The following is a 16,362-nucleotide window of genomic DNA, read 5'->3' as shown; positions in this document are numbered from 1 at the left end:
GCCATGGGGCTGGCCCAGTCTGTGTTGGAGGGGCAGGCAATCAGCCCCCCCCCAAAAAAGCCCATAATGGCCAATCTGTCCCGTATCCTTGTAAGCCTGAGCAGGACATGCTAATCATTTTAGAAGGGGGTTCCATGAATTACAGCAGATGCTTGAGCTGAAATGATGCATTCTGGATATTCTGTATGTAATGAAAGAGCTGCTGCTTCCTGGGAGGATGAATGTAACATGGTGTGCTTGTTTGACTGGAACAAAAAGGGTGCCATGAAGACTTGTGGTATATGGCAAATTTCATCCCCCATTTCCCTATGGCTTTGCCTCTGCTTTTTCTGCCTCCTGCTGGGTGCTTCCCCCTCCCCTCCCCTGGCTGAGGACTGTTCTTTGTTTTCCCCTAAACATGCTCCAGTAGCATTTTCCCTCCCACCCGCTCACCCACCCACATGCTGGTTCCTTCTCCTTGGATCTGGATCTGCTTCCTTCCCTGCTCTCCTACACCTCCTCTGTGTCCTCCCTCTTGTGGCTGGAATCAACCTCCAGAAAAAGCAAGAGATTTGTGGATGCCAGGCATCTTTTTTTCTGGAAGAAATAACATTTGTGGCAAGGGATTGCAGGGAATAGTTGGAAGCAACCTTGTTATTGCTGAGCAGATCTAGATCTGGCCAGATCAACAAATTGTATATGCTGAAAGTATCCTTCACAACCTCTAGGTCAGCCTTTATCAACTCTTTTACTATTGAGAAACCCCTGAAACATTCTCCAGGCTTTGAGAACCCCCAGAATTGGTGCAATTGTACAGAATATAGTTGGGAAGCACAGCTGTGTATATGCCCATCTAGGCCCCCTCCCCTTCCTATCCCTCCAGGCCCCCCATGGTCCATTTGGGGAATGGTGGGTAGGTTTAAATGACCATATATGGTCATATCACCCAATAAAGGTTTGACAATCTTTTGAAAATATAAAATTAATTAACTCCTACCCACCCATGAAACACTTCCAGGGTAGCCAAGAAACCCCAGGGTTTCATGAAGCCCTGGTTGAGAAAGCCTGCTCTAGGTGAACTAGTGAAGGCAGGTATTTGACAGCAGCATCTGTGTTCTCTTCTGTGTCCACATTCCAAGGAGAAGATGGCTCCTTAGAATGCCTGGTGGTACCTGAGGATACCCTGGAATTACAGCTCATCTCCAGCCTAAAAGGACCAGTTCCCCTAGAGAAAATGGCTGCTTTGGAGGGTGGTCTTCATAGCAATACACTCCACAGATGTCCTTCCTTGCCTCAAACCGCATGTACTCTTGGCTCCACCCGCAAAGTCTCCAGTTTTCTCCCAGCCTCATGGGAAGGGCAGGATAGAAAAATAAAGATTTATTTATTTAACCCAGATCTGGCAACCCTACCTGTATCAATAATAATTTCAGTGGTTTTTGCCACCTTTGCCGGACTAGCTGCTGTTCCCGAAATCCGTTTTTTAAAGGCAACCTTTGTGGCCCAGAAGCTCTGCTTTCAAGTTCAGTCCCTCTGATCTGCAGCAGAATTTTACTGGAATTTTAAAAATTGCGTACTGGTCATGATACCCTGGCGGGGGGGGGGAGGATTTTTCTTTTTCCTGCTTGAGCAAGGACAACAAAGCCTGATTTTAGTGGAGCTCCCACAGAGTTGGAGGGAACAGAGGCCTTTGCATGAAACAATCCTGCAAGCGAGCCAGAATTCTGGAAAGCTTTGAGAATAAACTGTGTGAATAACAAGAACGGTGGGAGGAAGTGCTAAACTGCAGTCTGTTCGTTCCTGGGAGCAGCCTCATTATGGTGCAGTGAGCTCAGATTCTTCCAAAGAGGAAAACCAAGACGGACAGATTGCATGGCTATACGGGGGCTGAGAACACCACCAGGGTTAGAAAGTGACATTGAAATGTGAGAGATGGGAAGTCAGGAGCAAAGTAAGGCTGCAGGACCAGTATGCAGTGCTCAGCACTGCATAGCAGAAGGCATTCGGGCAGAGACCTGAGGATCTAAGCAGCGTAAGTGCTAAGGAGGAGCCAAATATGCAAGAAGAAAAGAGAACAGGGATCTTCCATGAGTGTGTCAAGTAGCAATAATCCCTCCAAGTTAATATAATAGGGCCATTCTAGAGCTCACCCTCAAACATTGTGGCCCTGGAAATTGTCATCTGAATATGAAAATCATAAGGAAACCAGAAAAAATTAAAAGCAAAAGCCATACCATGCCTTTGATTAAAACCAACTCAAATAACACAAAACAGTATGCAAGCATACTCGAACTCTCCAACAGATTGGGTGTTAAAAAATAAAGAATGGAGGCAGGGGACGGACAGACAGACAGACAGACTGACTGACCCATTCAGCCTGGACCTTAGGGTCTCCATTCTGCATATAGTGTAGAACATCAGGAGGACTGAGGCAGAGATTAGGGCCTGATGCATTTTCTCTCCACTTTTGGTTTTAAATGTCCATCCTAATGAAGAGTTCTGGGGGACTCAAAAACGTGTACACTTTGATCAATCTTTATTAGCTGTATGACATACTTTTGATTTTGGATCTTGCTTTTAAACAACATGTCCATCTGCAACTTCTGAAAAAAATCACACACATTGTTAGGAGTTTTTGAGGAAGAGGTGCAGTTCTCTGGACACTCATATCTGCAGAATCTTTATTTCCAGGGGCCCACAGTAAACTAGTAACTACAGCTGGACTAAACATAGGATTGCCATCTGGTCCCTGTAGCTGTCCCTTTGATCTTCAGCAACTAGCAGGTGATGCTGTTTTGCTCCATGTCAAGAGAAGCTTTCCCTTCTGATTTGTGCCTATCCAACCTATATAAAACCACTGCAAAAGGAACAGAAGCGAGACTTTTCTAAACAACCATTTTGGAGCTACCACTGTATAGATCTGGAGATAGAATAATTAAGTGTATTGGACTAGGATTGGAGAGAGGCCTAAATCTGAATGGCCATCCCAACACAAACTTCATTTGTTGATCAAGTCACTCTCACACAACCTAATCTCATATAATCACTGTGAGAATAAAATTGGGGGGGAATCTAAAACCATGCCCTTTCCCCAAGCTCTCTAGTGGAAAGTTGTCATAGAAATGTAACAGTCAAAACACAAGAACGAGAATTATATGAAAACTCAGGACCCACCTATAAGCTGGTTGCCTGGCTGCCATTATTTCCCAAACCTTGAGTGAATTGGAAGCAAACATATGGGAGCAAGTTAGTTATGCTTGGAGACTATTGAAAGCAATGAGATATTGACTTTGGCCAACTTAAGTCCCATTGATTTCAACAGACTCATGACTAACCATCTGGAATGAGGTCAAAGCCACATTCCTAAGTGATCCCACGCACCTTGCTATGTCTTAGCCACCTTTTCCTGAGGAAAAACAAAGAGCTACTCTTTGAATCAGCAGCTGTCATTTTTGTTTCTCTTCATCTCAGGAATGTTCTATTTTCCTCTAAAGTCCCACTGAAATTTAAAATCACTGAAAATTTCATAGAGTACAGCAAGAAGATTGTGAATAGAAATGACTTAAAATATTGTGTACAAGTATAGAGCATCCAGGTCTAGGGGGGGTCTAGTTTTCTAAGAAAGAGCCTCTTGTGGCACAGAGTGGTAAGGCAGCAGACATGCAGTCTGAAGCTCTGCCCATGAGGCTGGGAGTTCAATCCCAGCAACCGGCTCAAGGTTGACTCAGCCTTCCATCCTTCAGAGGTCGGTAAAATGAGTACCCAGCCTGCTGGGGGGAGGGGGGTAAACGGTAATGACTGGGGAAGGCACTGGCAAACCAACCCGTATTGAGTCTGCCATGAAAACACTAGAGGGTGTCACCCCAAGGGTCAGACATGACCCAGTGCTTGCACAGGGGATAACTTTACCTTTACCTTTATTTTTCTAAGAAGGCAAAAATGTGAACATTTGAAGATGTATACTGTGGGTTGATTTGACATCACATGGAAATGGGAAATTCAAAAATAAATATGAGAAGCTGTTCTAAAAGGGACCAAAGCATTTCTAGTATGCAGCAGTGGGAGAAGGAGACAATGCAATTGGTTAAGAATTTCTGGAGACTTAAAATAAGGCACATGTCACAAATCATGCAGCTGTAAACCCAGGTTTGTCTTCAAGTGCCCAATGGCTGCTAGTCTAGGCTGCCTGATGAATTTACCCATATTAAGTCCATACAAGCATATACAACAAACTGACGTGTATTAAATACACAGTGTAGATGGAATGCATCTCCTGTGTACACATAGAAGACTGTGAAATCTGGCTCTGAGTTTTCAGTAGCTCAATATATACAACTCTGTACACATGGCTTTTGTTTTGCTACCTTGTGCATTCAACTGGCCAAAGTTTAAGCTGAATTCTTGGACGCAAATGAATATTGGATGTTCCCCTTTTTCTCCACTTACACCATCTTTCCTGGTTGCATTTCCACGCCTCCATGATACGTCAGAACCTTAGGTATCAGAAGAGAAATTGTATTACATTATGACACTGATGTATTAGTCAGGAAAATACTATTTCTCATGGGTCAAAATCCCTCCCAAAAAAAGCAAGAGTGTACTGGGGATCAGAAGACCAGATCTGAATAAGTAAGGTATTGATTTTCCAGCCAGGAATGGACAGTCATCCTTGACTATTGCTGCCCTGTAAATCTAATTCATTTGCTCTGCCCAGAAGCAGAGACAAGGAACCAGCTCCAAACTGTTAGAAGATAATAGAACCTTAAGCCAAAACTAGCACAAGGGGATTACTTGGGAATAAATCTTGCTAGAGAATTTGACAGCGTTTATTTTTCTGTAATTACAGAATTAGCAACTGAGTAGATGCTGGATAGAGTAATAGCCTGGGATTTTACTACAGCACTTTGAGAGCATACAAAGTGAATGTCATGGGTCAAATTAATCTGGGTTGGCTTGGAGAGTTCCTACTGTAGATGCAGCCTGTCATCTAAACTCATTTCTAATGAGAAATTAATGCCCCCTACTTCCCTGAACTCAAAAGTGCTCCCAGGGACAATCCCCTGGTTACAGGATAATGATTATCATTGATGCATTAGACAAAAGAAAAGGAATCTAACAGAGATCAGGGTTAGGTCCCAGCCTCATTTATATCTTCATTAAGTATCCAGAAGCAGATGCAAGTGGCAAGCTAATTACATTTGTGGCAAAGACCAAATATGAAGATGTGGGGAAATTTGAGAACAAAAGCTTGTTCTGGGGGCCAAAAGAGATGAGAAGCAAGTTGACAAGGATTCCAGAAAAGTCTCTCTTGGGGGAAAAAACGGGAAGGATAGCAAGGCTTCAAGGCAAATCCCTGCAGGGTGTTGAGAAAGGCAGTCAACACACTGGGTAATTGGACAAATGTTGTGTTGCTAGGGGAGGCAATAGAAAGGGCAATGAATATGCTTGAGGGGATCACACATGGCCTCATGTGCAAAGTACACTATCTCGTCTTCAGCAGTTTACCATTCTGTTGGGAACAAGACACAAGGAGCGAGCGTGACCGATAACGGCAGCAGAGTGGGAGGAATGATTGGTATGGCACAATGTAAATATTCTCATAGATCTTTTTAGTCTTTACATGAGTATCCTAAATTAGACTGGCCAAGTGTTCATTTCCTTCTCTCAACACCTGCACCTCACTAGCAGTGAACTGTTGCTAACTGCCCAACAAAGACTCGTTTTTGCCTTTGTTTTAAACCTTCTGCTAGCATTTCTAGGGACATGAGGAAGGGGGGGGGCACGACCACAACTGCCTGTGTAATTCTGCTAATTCAGAAGCATTTTATTATAAAATGTGACAACCTATAGCCCCCTCTATTCACAGGTCTAGTGCGATTGTAGCATCCAGCTGATGCTCAGGCTTGCCTCAGTTAAAAGACGCTGACAAATAGAAGGAGAAAAACAGCAAAAATGATCTGCGACACTGCAAATCTTACCTAAATATTTACAAAAGCAACTTTTATATAGTCCAAAAGACAGGATGGAAGAGAACATCTAATAAAACTACTTCTATGATACAAGAGAGCAAAATCTTTGTGATCACACACAGACTATACACACTAAGCAGCAAGACTGCTCTCCTAACAAGGACAGCAATTTTCAGGTGTTCGGAGCCTCCCAAGCCAAATCACAGACCATTTTTCAAAGTCTTAATTGGCTTTTAAACAAGATGGAGCACAGGACTTGTTGAACAGACCTTCAGACCTTGACCTTTATTTAATTCAAATTTACAAGATGTCTTGATTATTAGAAGTCAGGAGCAGGGAGGAGTCCCTTGCTTAATGCCATCAACAGGCTCTGTGGCAGAATTGGAAGGCTTTTTAATCCAGGTTCATAGTTAGCAAGACAGCCTGGAAGATGTTGGCTGTTCTTATGACATAACAGATGGCCCTTTCCCCAACTGAGTAGTTATTTGAAGCAGTGGCTTAAGGAGCAAAAGAACAACCATAGTGTTTCTACATCCCTGGAAAAATTTGGACTGGGGGGCAAAATAGAGATTGCTCAAATTCTAAGGCTATTGCTCATTCTGCATACATTGGATAAGGTACTTTCAATCCACTTTATAAGCAGATGTTCCTGTTTTGCAGATGAGAATCCAGCTGCAAAAGCATATTGAAAGTGCATTATCCAATATGTACAGAATGAGTCCTTTCCAATTATCAGTTCAAGGGTGTTCTGACTGTATTTTACTTCATCAGCAACAGTGAGTTATTCCATCTATACATAATAGACTAAGGGGGGAGGGGGTAGCCTTATTGCAGGAAACTGATGAGCTGAGGTTGCCCTCCCCTGAAAAGGTTAGCCCAGAGAAGAGAGGGAATGTACAGATTCCATTTTTGAAAACAGGGCAATTCTATGCTGGAATAAAAGTACCAGGTGTTGGGCTTTCCTGCTTGGGATAGGGAAATATGTTCTCTTCTTCCAGTGAGGAAAGCGAAGTCTCCAAAGAATAAGATATTTTTTTAAAAAGTCCAGAAATAACTAGTACTGGGAATTGGGAGGCAGAGTGGTATTATTGAGCGGTCCTATTCAGCACAAACAAAACAAAACAAAGAACAAAACCATCCAGGGGATGTTTGTGACACAGCAATCAGAAAAGCAATGAATATGCCATCTCAGGGCATGAAGGATTAGATGTTCTCCCAGAGACAAAAGATTGCCATTACAATGCTAGGGAAATGAAATATCCTGGAGAATATGGCTAATGCCAAGGGGAAGATGTGCAGATTATATAGATGAAGTGAGAGAGAATGTGTGCTTTTCAAAAAAATGTGTGTACACAAATGTGATCATGCTGGAAGGCCTTAGGTATCCTCAGATGAGCAGAAGCTATGAGTTTGGCATATATAGGTCAGGAGAGAGCGAGAGAGAGGGAGAGAGAGAGAAGGAGCATTGAAGCCCAGGATATGGATCAGCATAGGTCCTGTGTTAGTTTTTCCACTCTGCCCACATTGAATGGATGTTCCAGGCTGATTATTGTCCCGGGTCTTCCATGCCATGAGACTTAATGCCACTTTGCGTGCAAGTTTGGAGCAAAAGAAACCACAGAAGCCATGGCTATAGAAACAACCCCTGTAGTCCTTAACTGAATCTAATGGCATTGCTAACATCAAACAAAGCAGTACCAGCAGCAAAGGAAGTTGGATGCTGGACTGTTTTAAAGAGAATGATAGCAGAAAAGATGCTTCTTTATAAATCAGCAGCTTGTTCTTCATTTCAAATGCTGCATTCAGTTACTGTTCTCTTGGGCTAAGCAACGGGAGAACAGGCAGAGAAAAGGCAGCAGGCATGCTGAGAGTCATCAGGGCAATGTGGGTAGAAGATGGTTACATTCAGAAGATGAATACCAGTGTTCTAGGAAGGGCTGGCAGCTTATTTTGTTACTGTGCTATAGACAAAAACTAGCCCCATCTCAGAAGCATGGAAAGACAGCATGCATAGAGAATCTCACTAGAGTATTCTGTGTAAGGCCAGGGTAGTCTTCTACCCAGTTCATAATCGGTAGCCACAGATTGGTAGTGTTGCCATGCTATTCCATGCTCAAAGTATTGGAAGAAGATATTTCTCACGCAATAGCTCCTGGTCTTCATGGGTACTAAGAGAATTTTCTCTGAGCTTGGCCTTTCCCTCTTCTCCAGCACTGACAAAATGCAAAGACTAGGAAAAGGATGGAACAGCTAAGAGTCATCCGGGAAACAACTTTTTATCACAGAGAAAAAGTAAGCCTCACATATATTGTTTTAACCCCTCATTTACCAGCATTCTCCGCTTACTGGTTCAATATTGATGAGCTTTCCCTGAGAGCAAATTTCCAGTCTAAACCCAATAATTATGGATTTCAAGGACATTACTACTTCTACTTGGGCCTGTGCCCTGGAGGAATTTCCCATAATTCCACTGACAGAGTTACTTCTACCCCAGGAAACGTTAGCTGTTCACTCAGAGACTAATAACAGCTTTCTACTAATCCATCTTCCCCTGGAGGTTATGCCCCCCCCCCATTCTATTTTCACAGTAGTGAAGTACATCGGAAAGACAGAGCATACATACACTACCAATGTATATTAGTACTATTATGAATAGGGCTATTTTACTAGGGATTGCTAAGGGAATTTGCAACATCAGTAAACTATGAATTCCCTGTTTCTTTTAGGGATGATGCCTAAATTAATATGAAACAGATATGGGATATAGCATGTATAGTCATATTTTATCCCATCTTTTAGATTCCCTTCCTGTTTGTGATGTTTTTATGACCTACTTTGATTGTTTTAAACTGCTGAAATATTGTTGCCTTTATTGGCTGTGGTTTTTATGAGGAAAACACATGAGCAAACTGGGGTGGATTATATCGCTCAGGGTATTAGTTTTATTGAATAGTTTTCTTGATTCATTGTTTCAACTAGTATTTCCCATGACTTTCTTTCTTTTTCATGTTAGCTGCCTTCAGCAGTTCTCTTGGGAGGTAGTAGGGGAATTTTTTTATAAATTGTGTCTATTTCAAGGTTACCCAATGAGCTTCTAAGTCGAACAGGGATTTGAACCTGTGTCTCTGTGCTTCAAGTTAAAAAGAATCATGATGAAAAGAATCACAGTGGATTTCAATTCACATGCAAAATGAGTCAGCCTACCATTATTGTAGAATAAGAAAACTGGAAATGATGGCAATTCATTTCACAAAGCAGCTTACCAATAACAAATAATAGTAGCAAGTGGACAGCCCACCGAAGATCTCTACTGAAGTATACATCTGAATCACATATTATCATACAAGATAATTGAGTTTGAAGAACATGGTTGGCATTTGAACATAAAAAGAAATACAATCTCGATTTTCAGGAAATTAGTTTAATATAGTAGCGGAGCAAGCAACTGTGCTGAACAAATGGCTTGAAGACAGAAAATTTAGGGTGTGGGCAATTTTCTCTGATGGCAGCCCTCCTGCTACAGACCTATGACTCCCTCTCCCCTGTTCCAGCGGTCCCGTGTCCCCCAGGAGCTGCACTGTGGGTGGCATTTTGAACTAAAACAAGAGGGGAAGTCAAGGAAGTCCTGCTTCACTGATGGAGGTTTTCTGTGGTATTCAAGCCACTGAGTCCATCTTCCTCCAAAGCACACTAGAAGTCCTAATAGACGTTTTGTCATGGTATGTTGATCCTATCTGTTTCCTAGCCTTCTCACTGCTATTTTCTTAGTTGAAATGTAACTTTCTGTCTATACTGTGTATAATTATGTTATTTTAAAATGAATTTAATGTTGTTTCCTGATGTGGTTCTTAGAGGGATATTTTCTGGGAAATCAGATGCTGGTTGGCACGTTTGATCTTCAGCCCCACTGAACAATTATCTGCTCTCAAGAGAAAAGCCACTTTGATCATTTCTTTTCAAAAAGCAGCTTGTTCGTAGACCTGCAAATTCTCCTTTCTTGGACCACTTTGACCAGCCCTGCAGCCAGAATTCCTAGATTTACGATGTTTGCTGCTTTTAAACTATCCTAAGCAGTCTGACCTGCATTTGGGAATCCTTGGGAATATGGTTCAACTATGGATGATGTTTGCAACTCATTCAATAATTTTTCACTGTTATGCACTTGTAATGTAGGAAATGTTACGCTGGGTGGTTGCTGCATTGGAGAACTGGATTTATTGAGCCCCAGTGAGTAAAGCGGACTATAAAGAAAGTACATATAATGATGATGGTGATGATGATGTATAAATCCCCATCTCACTTCTATGGCATACCAGGTTCTTCCTTGTAGTATGTAGAATCCCACAGAACTTTCAGTTACCAAGTGACAAGTACATGGGATACATCCTCACAGGATTCCTTAATAGGTGATGCTTGTATATGCACATTTATTCTATCTAGCTGTTATTTCTGACCCAAATGCGTTATGCAGATTTTCAGATGAATATAAAACCTCCCCCCAAATCCTTGAAAAACCTGTTTCCAAATGTGAAAACTGTTTTCTAAAGGTGATGTGTCCACACCATGATCAGAGATCTCTCTTTCAAATTATCTTCAATGTCTGAGGCAGGGGAGAGGGAGGAATGGGATGGGACTATTTTCTGACTCTGCATAAATTATAGTTCCCAAGAGGCAGCTTTTCATCTGAACAGGGAACTGCAAATGTATGGAGAGACTACAGATTAAGTATTTGTCTAAGTGCCATAGGGAACGACCCCTCAGTGCCATGAAACATACCAAGATTTGTAAAACAGAATATAGCCTGAGGTCCTGACTTTAAGGGAATAGGAGGCAGAAGTTTTTCCCTGTAGTAACAGGTCATTCGGGATATAAAATACGCTTTTAGTTAAGGATGCTTTATGTTCATGAACGACAGTGCAATTCATCAGCATGAATAGCTCAACTGCTGTCCATAACAGGGGATGATGGAGAGCTCAGGACCAGGGGGCATGCAGCTGAACAATAGCAGAACCAATTCTGTTGAAGGTGGAACTTGATATTTGAAGCTGCTTGACATAAAGGGTCAAGGAAAAAGCAGGGTTTGTGTATGTAAATTCACAGCACAATCCAGACTTAAAGGTAAAGGTCAAGGTATCCCCTGTGCAAGCACCGGGTCATGTCTGACCCTTGGGGTGACGTCCTCTAGCGTTTTCTTGGCAGACTCAATACGGGTTGGTTTGCCATTCCCTTCCCCAGTCATTACCGTTTACCCCCCAGCAAGCTGGGTACTCATTTGACCGACCTCAGAAGGATGGAAGGCTGAGTCAACCTTGAGCCGGCTGCTGGGATTGAACTCCCAGCCTAATGGGCAGACAGCTTCAGACAGCATTTCTGCTGCCTTACCACTCTGCGCCTCAAGAAGCTCCAGACTTACGCTGGTCCTAAACCCATTGTTTTCGATGGGCTTAGACTGGAGCAACCTGTATGGGTTTGCACTGTCATATAACCTGACTGCAAAAGACCAGGAACAAACTATGCCTGGGTACCAAGTCTGGCCTACATGATATTGGTCTTTTGAGAGAGATTGTATGTGTGGAATATCAGCACTAAAGTAATATTCGTGCTATAATATTTCTCATACACGAAAATACATCTTTGAAATGAAGAATTGATATGGATTTTTTACAAGAAAGGCCCACAATCAGGAGACTAGATTTCTAGCTATAAAATTTTTATCCCACTCTTCCTCCAAGGGGCTCAGGGGAGTATGACTCACCCTTTCTATTTTATTCTCACAACTATACTGCAAGGTAGATGAGAGAGAGAGAGAGAGAGAGAGAGAGAAGGGACTATGTCACCCAGTGAAATTCAGTCAAATGGGGATTTCAAACCCAGTATCCCTGTCTGAATAATGTAAGTATTTTACCATTCTGACCATCAGCTCAAAAGTAACATTCAAGTTTGATTAATAATAAATAAATATATTCTTGCTCATGGGTCTTTTCTGCAAATACACATGGATCTTGCAATAGGAAAATTTGGATTTCCACTTACACGCCATTTCCTGTATTGATTTTGAGAGTGTAACCTGGGAGGCAGGTATGGAGAATTCTGGCTTGACTAATGGATGCTATTTGAACGGTCCAAAGAGAAGATTAAACCATATGCAGATCATTCCAGAGATGTTTGCAGGTGTGAGAAAGAAAACAAAATGGTGCTGTTATTGTTGTCTAAAGCACTTGCAAGAGATCTGTTTCTGTGGCTATAAAATTGTGGATTCCATATGACACAGAAAAGTTTTTCTTTTGACCTGAATAACTTCTTTTGACCTGAATTATTTGACCTGAATTATTCTTTTGACCTTAATAATTTTGTATGTACATAGATAACAATGCAAATAGCCACTTGAGATCTATGTACATACAAAATTAAAGACTCTTTCCTTTTAGAATGAGAGGCCCAGATTTAATTTTATAACTGTAATAATTTTAAATTTCTAAATTAACTGTTTTTGTCATTGTGATTTTATCGTATGTGTTGTAAACTACCCTGAGCCCATGAGGGAAAGGCGGCACAAAAATGAAAGAAAGAAAGAAAGAAAGAAAGAAAGAAAGAAAGAAAGAAAGAAAGAAAGAAAGAAAGAAAGAAAGAAAGAAAGAAAGAAAGAAAGAAAGAAAGAAAGAAAGAAAGGAAGGGCTTGACTCTTCCCATTGCTTTAAAACAAAGAAACATTCTCAGGGACGAAACTGGCAGATTTGTTAGAGGAAGAAATCCAGAGGAAGCATCGTGATCCATTATGCTGTTTTTTCAAGGAAGGCTTACTTCTCCAAGGACTTATCCACTTGCTACACAACACACCAGTAAGAGACTAACATTATAAGACTGGCTGTTTTAAAATCCTATACATGCTTATAAGGGACTATACACTGACATTTCTCAAAATGGGTCAGTTATCTATTACATTTTCATTATATTTCCTTCTAAGACCTCAGGTTCTCCTCCATTTTATCCTCAGAATCATCCTGTGAAATAGGCTAGGTCGAGAAATGCTAGCCCAAGGTAGTCAGTTGAGCTTCTTAACTGAGTAGATTTGAATACTGGCTTCTCTAGTCTGACATGCTTAACGTTATGCTACAGTAGCTTGCTCCAAGCGTGCTGTGTTTAAAAACGGCATTTAACATGAACATGCTAGGGGTGTTTCTAAGTTCATATCAGATTACAAAATTGATTTCTTCATAAAACTTTTACTTAAAAATAAAGCTTTTATTTTTACTGTTAAAGTATAATCCATATATACTGTAACAGTGAGTTTAATGGTTATTGAGATGGTCTAAGGTATGCATCATCATTTTGAAGGCAGCAAATCCCAAATATTCCTGGGAGCGACAGGATATAAGTGAGTGGACTTCTATGATCCAGGGAGCCCAAAGCGCGTAGAGTGGGCTTGCTGCTATTCCCATGTGAAACATGAAAATCAGGGTCACATGCTTTAATCTGTTTAATTGGTAGATCAATTGATTAATACTCTTAAGAAGTTATTGTTAATTAGCAAAGGCAATTGGTGGGTTAATTAGCAAAGGCATGTTAAGAGCATCCTTGTTTTTTTAAAGAATATGTCAGTGCTAGGAAATGAAAGTGAAAATATTAAACAGGGTCTTTCGTTCTAAACCTGAGAGGTAGATTTGCTTTTTACACTAGAAGACATCTTACACATCTTTTAAAAAAGCACCCATTATAATGTTTTGGCAGTATGTCAATTTATTTACATCGAACTGATTAATCACTTAATTAAAAAGCAGGTGATCAGTCAAGAAAAATGTCTTAATTGGTTCACAGTTCTAATGGGAAGGAAAGAAGCCTTTGCCGCTTGCAGCTGTGGGGATCTGTGGCCAGGTGAGCCAACGTGGAGCGCAAGAATGGCTGCAGCAGGGTCTGTTCAGGGTTCTCACACTGTGCAAATCTCTCTCCCTCCCTGCTCTCCAACCCAGTCAAAATATGCCCGATATACTGTCAAGAGTCCATGTGGGTTAGCAGAAGACACAAAAGTATTTTTCTGTAACAGGGATAGGAGTTTCCTAGTCCCTTGCTACCCAGCAGACATTATATTCCAAACAGCAGCAGTCTGTCTGACCCAACCCCCCCCCCAAAAAAAAAAAATTGGAGAAGAGATTTCAGTGGATGCCAACAGGTACTGAGAGAACCCAGAGGAGAAATGGAGTTATGAGCCCATGAAAGCCTTTGATATGGTAGTTAAATGATTATCTCGCCTTTGATTGCTGTGCAAACAACAGGCATCCAGGAGCTCAATCGGGTGGTGTTTTGAGCCTGGTTTCTGACTAACCAAGGGCATTCTATTACTGGGGAAGCCACAGATAGAAGTATCGGGATTTTGGAAGGCATCGTTCTGATGTACGTTTATAGACACCCGGCACGTGTTGCCTGAGGCCCGCTCCCCCCGGAGTCATTGTGGGAAGGCCAGGCTGTTCTTCAAAGCCACAGGTCAGGAGAGTTGAGGGCCGCCGCCGCCGCCGGGGTCGAGCGCCTTGCCCTGACTTTCCCTGCCGCCCGGGCGCGTCCGCTTGCCAGCCAGCCAGCCAGCCAGCCATCCTGCGGGCTCGCTTCGGGCCGGCCGCGGGCCTTGCGCCGAGGGAGAGGCACGCGGGGCGCCAGCTGGGCTCAGGCCGAAGTCTTTCGCCGCCGGCTCCTCGGCTGCCAGCCCTCCCGCGCACACTGGAGACCGGCGCCCCGGCGTTGTGCCAGGCGCCGTTGTCATGGAAATGAGCGCGCGAGTGCGAGATCAAGGGCGGGGAGAGGAAATCCAAATAGCAGGGGCGGCGGCGGTGGGGGCGGCCTTTGCCCTGCTTGCTGCTCAGCCCCCCTTCCTCTTCCCCCGCGGCTCGGGGCTCCGCGGCTCGTCCCGTCCAGGGCCACTGCGTTGCCGGGCTCTCGGGATGCGAAAGGCGGCTTTGGCCTCCTGCGCCGCTGGACGGAAGGCACGGCCGGGGCGCGGGCAGCCAGAAGGGAGCCCAAGCGGCCTGTGGGGGTGGGTGTGCTCGGCCAAGCCAGCCCGCAGGCCGCCCCAAAGCAGGGGAGCCCTCCCTCGATCGCCCCCTCCCGTTCCCGCCAAGGCAGCGCCGCCCCAGCGGCTCTCCGAGAGCGATGGATCCTCCCGCCCGGGAGGAAGCAACCCGCCCCCCTCTGCTCTCGCCAGCCCCTTGGCCAGCTGGGCGCCCGAGTGGCCGGGGCGGCGGGAGAGCGCCGCGGGAGGGAGGCGCATGGGGGGGGGAGGAGGGGGCGCACGTAGCCGCAAAGGAGCCGGGCGGTCCCTTCGGCGGTGGCTGAGCCGCAGCCCAAAGTTCCGTCGGGCTAGATCCGACTGTCTCGCGGCCCCGGCCAGCCCCTGCCTGTCACCGGCTCTCGAGAAGCGCCCCCGCCGGATGCCCGAAGTGGAGGCTCCGGAGCCCTCATGAGCGCCGGGGGACTGTCCCTACCGCGCGAGGCGGGGGACAGCAGCGACGATTCAGGGACACCATGGAAGGAAGCGACGCAGCCAGCCTCGTGGCCATCCACTGCAACGACCGACCGGAGCACACGCGCGCACACCCACAGGTTGCCTCGCAGCAGCAAAGGCGCTTTCTCCGAAAGTTCAGCGGGCCAGGCACCATCTCACGGCACCCCCCCCCCGCGCCCACTGCCCTAGCGTCACGTCTTCTCGAGGCATAAATAGTTTTGAGGCTCAAGGCACATGTCGATCCGACAGCCCACTCCTTCCACACCAGCTCCAGCAGCCCTCCTCCCTTCGCCACACTGCAGCAAGCATGTGCTCTTCGCGGCGCGCCACGACTCACCTGCAAATCTGCCCCGGCCGCTGGAAGAGATCAGTGGGGTGGGAGCCTTCGGGGGCTTTTCTCAGTCTCGGCTGCAGGGGGTACTGGCCCCCCTCCCTCAGGTGCTGGCGCCTTCCCGATGCCTATCCGGACGCTTCAATAGACCGTCCGGATGTTCTCGGGGCTCGGGCGGCAAGAATGCTGCAAGGGAAATTGCTGCGTACGAATCCACCGTAAGTTGCCGGCGCCGGAAGATGGAGCCGAGAGCGCTCGGTGCTCCGCGGCTCCTCGCAAGTTGAGCATCTCAGTTGAGTTCCAAGTGGGAAAGTTGCAAAGGATGAAACTGACGAGGACCCGCCCAGGAAGGGTAGGGCCACTGCCAGCTGACGTCACCCGGAAACTTTAAGCTCCTCCCCTGACTTTTGGAAACGGATAAAGCTTACCTTTTTCAGGTTCAGAACCAAATGATCTCTCTGAGATAAGCAGAGCTACCCCTAGGCTTAGGGAGAGGAAAAGAGGAGAAGATGGAAATGGTGAAGCATTCTTATTTGCCTTCGGAGGAATAAGGCTAGCTGTAAACTATTTGCATTGTTACTATTTGTGGAGTT

At 44.6% G+C, this 16,362-nt stretch overlaps 1 protein-coding gene across 2 annotated transcripts in view; it reads right to left on the bottom strand.

Annotated features, from left to right (window-relative positions):
- Nucleotides 1-16,112, bottom strand: part of CAMKV (CaM kinase like vesicle associated) — an 89,694-nt gene extending 73,582 nt beyond the window's left edge. Inside the window, exon 1 of one of the 2 annotated variants that reach the window (XM_077326043.1) lies at nucleotides 15,776-16,112. The gene's annotated coding sequence lies outside the window, so the exon portion shown is untranslated. The remainder of the gene's footprint in view (nucleotides 1-15,775) is intronic. The other variant, XM_077326042.1, reaches the window with a different exon arrangement.
- Nucleotides 16,113-16,362: the final 250 nt, after the last annotated feature.

The sequence above is a fragment of the Paroedura picta genome, chromosome 3 (genome assembly GCF_049243985.1).
Source record: "Paroedura picta isolate Pp20150507F chromosome 3, Ppicta_v3.0, whole genome shotgun sequence".
Lineage (NCBI taxonomy): Eukaryota > Metazoa > Chordata > Lepidosauria > Squamata > Gekkonidae > Paroedura > Paroedura picta.
Note: the sequence above shows the minus strand (reverse complement) of the source record. Positions and strands in the feature narration are given on the sequence as shown.